Source organism: Struthio camelus, chromosome Z (genome assembly GCF_040807025.1).
Source record: "Struthio camelus isolate bStrCam1 chromosome Z, bStrCam1.hap1, whole genome shotgun sequence".
Taxonomy (NCBI): Eukaryota; Metazoa; Chordata; class Aves; order Struthioniformes; family Struthionidae; genus Struthio; species Struthio camelus.
Window position 1 is genome coordinate 22474149 of NC_090982.1, and position 8477 is coordinate 22482625.

Below are 8477 nucleotides of genomic sequence, written 5' to 3' on the forward strand. Positions count from 1 at the left end.
TGGAGAACTGTGTAGGACCCTAAGAGCATCCGGGAGTTTTTGAGAGCTAGATATCCCTCCAACAGCAGATTGTGGAGAAAACATCTCCACAGGATCCATACTGAGGTACACATAGAAAACCTTGATTGTGTACCTCTGGAAGCCATGTCAAGTAGGGTCTTATATTTTAAATATTTTTTTCCAAAATAATTTTGCCATTAAAACTCCTTCATGAATGGAATTCACTTTAAAGGAAGTGATATAAACAATTCGGTAGGAAGATTTTCAGCACTTTTTTATTTAGAAGCTACAAAAGTACAGATCTCTGAGTCTGAAGTGAGCTAATGTGATATAAATACTTACCCCTGCAATGTAGATAGACTTCTGCTATTGCAAGACCACTAAAAATATGATCAGAAACAGCACCAATAGCTCTCTAATCTAATACCTGACTAAAAAATGTAGTCACTAGAGATCCTGAGCTAAGTCTCAACGGAATTTAATGGATACTATGGATTTAATGGATACTATTGGATCAGACCTTCAGAGCCTCTCTGTATGTGATGAAATCTCTGGCTGCATGGGAGTTTTCATTGAACAATTGCATTGAAAATTGTCCTTTTCTTTTGCAAAGCTTGAAGCAGATTGTGGAGGGTGGTTGTTGTGACCTGGGAGATGGCCTGATTTGTTTTAATGAATACCAAGAAAAGTTTACAAGAAACAGAAAGAATTTTTTTTTTTTTTTAAGGAGGGGATTAAAGAAAACAAGTGGCAGCCTTACATTCTGGATATTATTACAGCACTTAAAACTTAGCCCAGGGCAATGAACAGACTCTGAGCTATTAAATGCGGGGATTGTTTCTTCAGAATGCGCAATTAACACGTGCACCCCCTCGGACTGTTTGGTGTTTAGCGTTCCTCTATGGTGCACTACAAACAGAGATTATAGGACACATAGAAATAAATATTCAGCAAGGTGTTGGCTAAGTGAAAGAATGCTAGATAGGTAAGAGTCGCTCTCCATTTTCCCTTGCTCACTTTGAAACTATGAACATAAATCCTTTATATTATTTGACAGCAAAGTAAGGAACAACAAGTGTTTCATTGCATGGTCAATCAACAGACCTGTCTCTATTAGGGAAAACAGCTGTAAGACTGTATGAAGCATATGAGGTATGTCCAGGTCTATTAGCTTTTCTCTTTTGTTGCTCTGTGTAGCAGCAAAGTATTTTGAAGCAGAAAGAACAGATTTTTCTTTATTCTATCCTCTGTCACATTACAGATATTTTAAGAGTGATTACTGCATATGACAGTTTCAGTTTACAGTGATTATTTCTGATTTCTGTATTCATTCCTGGCATGACATTGTCACTGTCATAGACCACGCAATAATTTACTCAAGTTTAGAGTCTTAGATGGTGGAGACTGAGAGCAGGAGTATCCCTCTACATATGCTGAGGGGCCATATAAAACTGAAAGCGTGTTTAACATTACACTAGGGCAGACAAATAGTAAAGAAGAAGATCTAAATATACCATTAGAAACACTATTGCACCGCAACGTGAAGTGTTGTTCCTTGATGCAACGTCTAAGTGTGGAAGAGGTTCCCCTTTCCCAAGAGCTCAGAATATCCAGAGCTCAGGCCAGGGACTGAGGGGGAAAAATGAGGAAGAAAGGCTGAATTACTGTTTTCCGGAAGGTGCCTCAATAGCCCTTGCTGAACCCTTTTCGTTTCCACTCCTTAAGGAACCCCGTTCTGCAATATCCAAAAATGGCAAAAGCCTGAGGGAATTCTGTTTAAGGAGCCATGCCCTGCTCCTTTCTCCTAAAATAGAGCTAAAGGGAGGGGGTGGGGATGTTAAGACAGTTGCAGCAAAGAAAATAAAGAAAGGGCAAGAAAAACCCTGAAGGGAACACTTTCAATAAATCAGCAGCAGAAATACTTAACAAGTTGGCCTTTAACCGTAACACACATCCTGGATAATCACAGCATACTGTTAAAAAGGCAGAGCAGGTCAAAGTCCCTGGCTGGGACAACACGAAGGACCTATCCATTGTTGTCCTCCCTCAAACACCATCTTCAAGACAGCGAGTTGCTCCCTTTTAAGTGTTAAGTAGACCTATTTATATTGTAAGAGCTATTTTAAATTTGGAGACAGAGATCACATCGTTTGCAGACATCTAGCATACTGAAGACAACTTGACAACTTAAAAAGCAAATAAAATAATCTCAGCTTTCGTTTTAATGAAGATGCTGAGATGTTAACAGTTGTATTACATTTTCTGAACTGGTAAATATTTTCTGCCGAAGAAGACAGTGAAAACGTCCTTGTTCTTTTCTCTTTTAAGCCCAGAAAACTGGCTCACAGCAGAAGTTGGGAAGATAGAGATGAAATAATTTTATTTCATTTTTTTCTGAGTTTCCCTTTACATGTTTAAGTTCTTTACACAAATAGGAACTACCACGCTCTGACTACTCATACACCAGCAGACGTAAAGACTGAAATGAAACAGAGAGCCCCTTATACCCAGTGCAATGCAGAAAAGATTGAAAAAAGGAAGTAACTATGTCTTTTTGATAGGCGTTTGAGAGAATCCATAAAACAGTGCAGCTTCCAGCAAGATTCTTCCACTGATGTTGGTGGCAGGGTACCACCCTCCACACGACCCTTCCTCCTTCCCTCCTCATCCTCCTTGTACTGTACACTCACTGAACTCGCCTTTTTCTCTTTCAGAGTATAAAGCTATAGCAGAGAGCTTTTGGTCATTTCCAAAATTTATTAAACTTTTAGAAGGTTTGAATATTCCCACTTAAAATTTTCTTTCAATCCCTCAAATGTAGCAATAGGTTGTTTGGTTGGTGATTAAGGAAGAAAATGGCAAAAGAGTAGCAAAATGCATTTTTGTATAACTTTACCTGGAGGGAGTAGGCTACTTTTCAGTGCTAATACTAACATAAGCCACTATATTTCTTCACTGTCATTGTTCTGCAGCTTAATGTCATGCTAGTACTTTCCTGAGTATCACATGATTGTGAAGACCAGGAGTGTATATAATATCTCTCTTCTTTTCTCCTTACTCTGTATTAGGAAGGAGAGAGGGATACTGGAGACTCTTCCTTACGGGGATATTTTATTCTAAGAGGCATAAATGAGGGAAAGCACACAGAATGTGAAAACAGTAAAATGAAAGGACTAGAACAGTTACTAGATTAGCCATCTTTTTGATTTTGTGCATATGCATATTTTATGCATTGCTGAGAGGGAATAGTATAACTACCTGTGGTTAGAGGAATGGCTTCGCCTAAACCAGCCAGAGAACGGCTCTGAAACAGAAATGATAACCCCACTTCTGAGGCTGGAAGCTGTGGACAGGTGAAGGGAGAAAAGTGTACTGGATAAAAAAAGTTCCTTAAGGCCTTTTAACTTTGAACAGACATTTCATTTTAACTAATGAATAAACAAGAAACCTAGGATTACTTAGTGACCACCATATTTGTGTTAGAAGGATAAAATCATTAGCTTGACTTTGAACCACAATGTCAGCAGCTGAAGACAGAAATTACAATATTGCTTTCAGGACGTGACAATGCAAAGCTACCGGCTTTTGAGCTTTCTCAGTTTCCAAGATCTTTGCAAGCTATGGACCGATCCCAAGCATGAGGCGCTAGGTGAGCACTTCTCATGGTGGAGTAGCTCTGCCAGAGAGCAAAAGCACCTCTGAACACCTAGACAGAGAGTATGAAAACCCATGGAAAAGGAGAGAGAAAAGCCTTCTGCGCAAGGTCAGGAGACAGAGCTGGGGGCCTGTAACAAGCTGCTGAGGGGTGACTTTATTTCATTACCTCGTGATGCTACATGATCTGGCGCTTCTGCAGAGCAGTGTCACTGGTCATCAGATAGTGGTGATGGCTGATGTAGGCAGCAAGTTAGGTGCAGCAACACCCACGCCTGTTCTTCGTGGAAGTGCAGAACAATGAAATGCTAGAGTGTTTCAGTTTCTGGTAGACTCCCTTTTACACGTAAAATTCTGCTTGGAGCAGAGCATGTGGATTTGATGTTTTTAGAACTTCTGTATCTGTTGTTGGAGAGTTTTCTGAGTGTGCAGGAGAAGACCGAGGAGCCTTGCTCTGATGGCAAGAGTTTTGGATTTTTGCAAACAAAAATTTTGCATACTACTGTACACAAGGTCAAGCTCCCTAAAGCGTGTTATGCATCTCACAATGCTGAACAGAAGAAGAGTTAGAACGTGCTTTACATGCACCACTGAGGAATTTGTTGAATCCTTAAATTTTAACAGCTGGCAGGTGGTATGGTTTACATTCTCCTACAAACACAGTGGCTTGGCTCATCTCATTGAACCTTAGACATCTGAAAGTTAGGTGCTAGTGTGAGTTTATTACCAAGGTTACCTCTCTACTCCAGAAGCAAAAGATTGCCTCCAAAGAGCAACGCCCTCCAATTTAGTATAGCTGTCCAAGAGAAGCAGGACAGCTTTAGCCCAGACACAAATTTAGTTTCTAAGGGTATAGGAGGGGACTCTGCTCTGAGTTTGATTCTCCCACCTTACAAAGCGTAAGCAATTTGACATTCTGAGAAAAATCTATAACTTAGTAGTGTTTTGGTTGTCTTCAAATTCTGTTTGATCAAAGAGTATGCGTTAGGTTAACCAGTCACACAATGTCTCATCAAAATTACCTAGATCTGCTAAAAAAGCATAGTTCCCCTTTTGTTACAAATTTTCACTGATGAAGGTATATCCCTGTGCGTAGAAGATGATTGCACAGTGCAGCTACAACCTGTCAGCTCCACGTACTCACACAATGGTTTAGACAGCTGGAGGCTGCATTCTTCTGAAAAATCAGACACAATCCAGCTACAGTTTATCTGCACAACCAGCTATTAAGAGTCCTTTGAAATGTTGCCACAGGCTTCACAAGGTAGCAACTAGAAGCAGAAATAGCATGTTTCGTTAAAGAGTGTGTAAGAGCTTCCCAAATGTAGTCTATTCAGGTTTTTCACCTAACAGCATAAAAGGCGGGTGGATCATCCCGAGGATCTCATGCTGCAAATTGTGAAGGCGTGGCAGTCGTGAAGTTGTGCAGGGAGCACCTAGCTACAGCAATTGTAACCCAGAGAGCGTGCGGCATGCGAGAAGTTAATGAGTGTCCACCTTAGCCTGCCACAGAATCTCAAAACCTGAGAGAAGGAAGGTTAAAATATTTGTCAAGAATGATCTGCTTGATCCCTCTTTCTGCTCAGCAGGTATATTCAAGTACCTTGCACTTCTAATGTATCGTTATTTGACTAATACAAACTATTTTGCCTTTCTTTTTTTTGCTACACAGATTGCTTTTACCCATCCAAATTCATTCTTTGACTGGTTGATCAAGTCAATCCTTATTTCTTCCCCCATATGAATAAATTTATCCTTGCTGTACTGTAATTAATTTTATCATAGACTTTGCTATTATTACAGCAAACCACCTTAAACACTGCAGGACATAAATGTAATGAATGAACAGGCATGACTGAAGTCCTTTAATTTAAAAATTCAGGTAATTGTCCAAGGACTTGTTGACTGGTCAGTACACTTGCCTAATTCTCCTTAGAGCAGGGATCTGTGCTGGAGAAAATGTTGAAAACTGAAAGGTACCCAGAATAAGATTGAGATCTAAATCAGCTTATTCTGTAGGTCTGCGTGTAGTCACGTTGCATGCAAAATTTTCCCGTTATAAACCCTAGGGAAGCAGCAGAAAGAAAATACTGGCAGGCCACAACAGTAATACCTGGCCATGTGCTTTATCAAGAGAAAAGAGCTAGGACAACTCCTATAGATGAATGAGTTCTGTCACTGTGAACGCAACTGGTGATTTCCATTGTCCATGCCTCTTGCAGACGGCACTGGATGCATGTCCGCAGCAGAGGTGCAGTTTGCCTAAAGTAACCAACTGCCCCGCGTTAGCTGAAACAATGAACTAGTGGAACTCTGTATTTAGAAAAACTGCAACCTGCAAAATCCCTTTTTAATAATTTTTTCAGGAGACTTTACAATTATCTGCTGGAATTGTTACAATGTCTCAGTATAAGACAGAGTGACAGCAGCTAATGTCTAAAAGCTGAAATTTTACAATTTAATCTAGGTAAGGTAGAAAAATGAGCAAGAAATTTAGAGATTGTGCATGTATATATGTGGATACTCAGATACACAAACATTTATATGTACATATGACAAATCAGCAGGCATGTATTTAGGATCAAATCAAGTTAGCTGTCTGAATACAAACAAAAATGTAAAAACACTCACAGATCCTGCAAAAATTTACTTATTTACTGCAAAATAAAAGTCTGCAACTTTGAAATATGCATTTAAAAATCAGATTTTATCAGCTAAATAAAATATATCTACTGGAAGGGCTTACTAACTTTGAAACTTTTTGTGATATTTTCAGCACTCTGTATCACGTTTCTTTCTCCTAGTACGATTCATCAAACAGATGATTTGCACCCCCTCCCCCCAAAAAAACTTGCTAAATGCTTCCAAGCCCTTATAAAATACAAAACCACCGAGTGTTATTAGTGCTGATGGAAGAAATCCAGCATAGCTGAGAAAGCTATACCAACTTGTACCTTAGGATACAGTTACTTGGAATCCTTAACTTCCAAAGGATCTGACTTCCAAAGGCAAGACCCAGTGCCTCTTTTCCTCTAAATGAGAATTCAGCTTTCATACATACCGAGTACAATAATTACTCTCTAATAGCCTTGTTGCAGCACTCATTAAGACGTTAAATACTATTATCACTACAAACCCAGCAGCATTCGGGGTATACAACAAACTTGAAACAGATACTTACTTCAGCAGTGTTACTTCAGGAGGCTGAACACGAGATGATACTAGAATAAAAGGAATACCGAACATCACTGACCTAGTAATCTCTGGTTTAAAGGGCTGGCAGAGAAAGAAATCCAATGAGTGGGAGACAGAGAGCAGGGAGGGGTGGGGAGAGAGGGAGAGATGAAATTCCAGTCTTTCTGGTCAGCTGAGTTTTAGCTTTCTTTGCACGGGAAAACCCCCAATAAACACTCTTTGCTTTCGAGGCTGCTCCTGACTTCCGAGGTCCCGGAGTACAAAAGCGTTCAGGCTCCCCGTGATAAGGGTGTTATAAGATGTCTTGAAGTGTTTACACTGAGCAATGCTTCTCTGGCAGCCAGCCCCAGATCTGCCCTTCCCCTTCTGCTAGTTAAGTCCATTGGGACTAAAAGCTGAGCTCCTGTTAATAAGGTCTGTTCCTTTTTTCTCCCCACTTCCGTTTGCTTATTCCCTCCACAAACACATGCGTGAGCACGCGCGCGCGCGCACGCACACACACACACACACACACACACACACACACACACACACACACACACACACAAATGCTCACAAAGAGCTTGACTAAAATATTTTCAGCTCAAGAACTTTTCCCCTACAAAAAGGGAAAAAGAATCCTTGCTAAAATACAAATTGAACTGATGTCCTGTGTAAACTAATAAACAGGTAGGTAGGTATCTTGGCTGAGGAAATTAAAACCAAATAAATTATCAATCTAATAGGTAATGCATATTACATGCCTATAAATGTGATACTTTTCACAGGCTGGAATGTTCACTTGACTGCAGTTCAAAATCCTATTGCATATTGAAGTAATAAGCATTCAAATTAAAACATACTCATCTTACTAGCTTGGGTCCAACAAAAGAAAATCCAGGAGTTTTCTAGAATATTTTTTCCATTCAGAACTACAGGAAATAGGAAGGGTATCTGCCATATCACATCAATCATGTAATACCTCATAGGATTCGAGATACAACCCCTCAGCCTTCTGTCACCAGATTTGCAGCAGTGAATGGCTGGTGGGAGTCAAAGTAATACTTGCCACTGTGGAGTGGCTCACTGGTGTGTCCTAAGAGGTAAACTTGACAGTTATCTCTCATTTTCAGGGCAGAGGGTCTATGTTGCAAAGTTGCCTTTTTCAGAGCAGAATGCCTTACTCCTGTCTCAGCAGAGACACCAAAGCATTTTTACGTACAGGGCCAAAAGGCTTTTCCTCCAACATACCAGTGCCACGGGGGCGTTGGTACAAGCGAGAGGGCCAGTGTGAGGCAGAGTTAATAACTCCCTGGTTCCCTATGTAAGTGGGGCCAAATCCAGCACAAACGTGACTCCACAGTATACCACCTGTCTTTGACCCGTTTGAACAAGCAGGTTGACTTTGGCCCTCATATAGGAAACAAAAAGTCCACTGTAAAAATAGAAAACTGAAATCAATATTTTCCAAACAATAAGCCCTCAAACTAATACAAAAGAAAAGAACCAGCGGATGTTCTTGTGGCACAACTTAAAGGCAGATGAAGAAAACAGATGACTGCTAAAAATTAAAATGAACTCAAAGCTACACTGTGAGTAATATGATACAATCTGGGCTACGTTTGCTTAAGAAAAAACAATAAGGAGAA

The 8477-nt window shown here is 40.2% G+C and overlaps 1 protein-coding gene across 4 annotated transcripts in view; it reads right to left on the reverse strand.

Annotated features, from left to right (window-relative positions):
- FREM1 (FRAS1 related extracellular matrix 1) overlaps positions 1 to 7232 on the reverse strand; it is a 72486-nt gene extending 65254 nt beyond the window's left edge. For all 4 annotated transcript variants that reach the window (XR_694745.2, XR_011137893.1, XM_009678830.2 and 1 more), the window contains exon 1: positions 6836 to 7232. The gene's annotated coding sequence lies outside the window, so the exon portion shown is untranslated. The remainder of the gene's footprint in view (positions 1 to 6835) is intronic.
- Positions 7233 to 8477: the final 1245 nt, after the last annotated feature.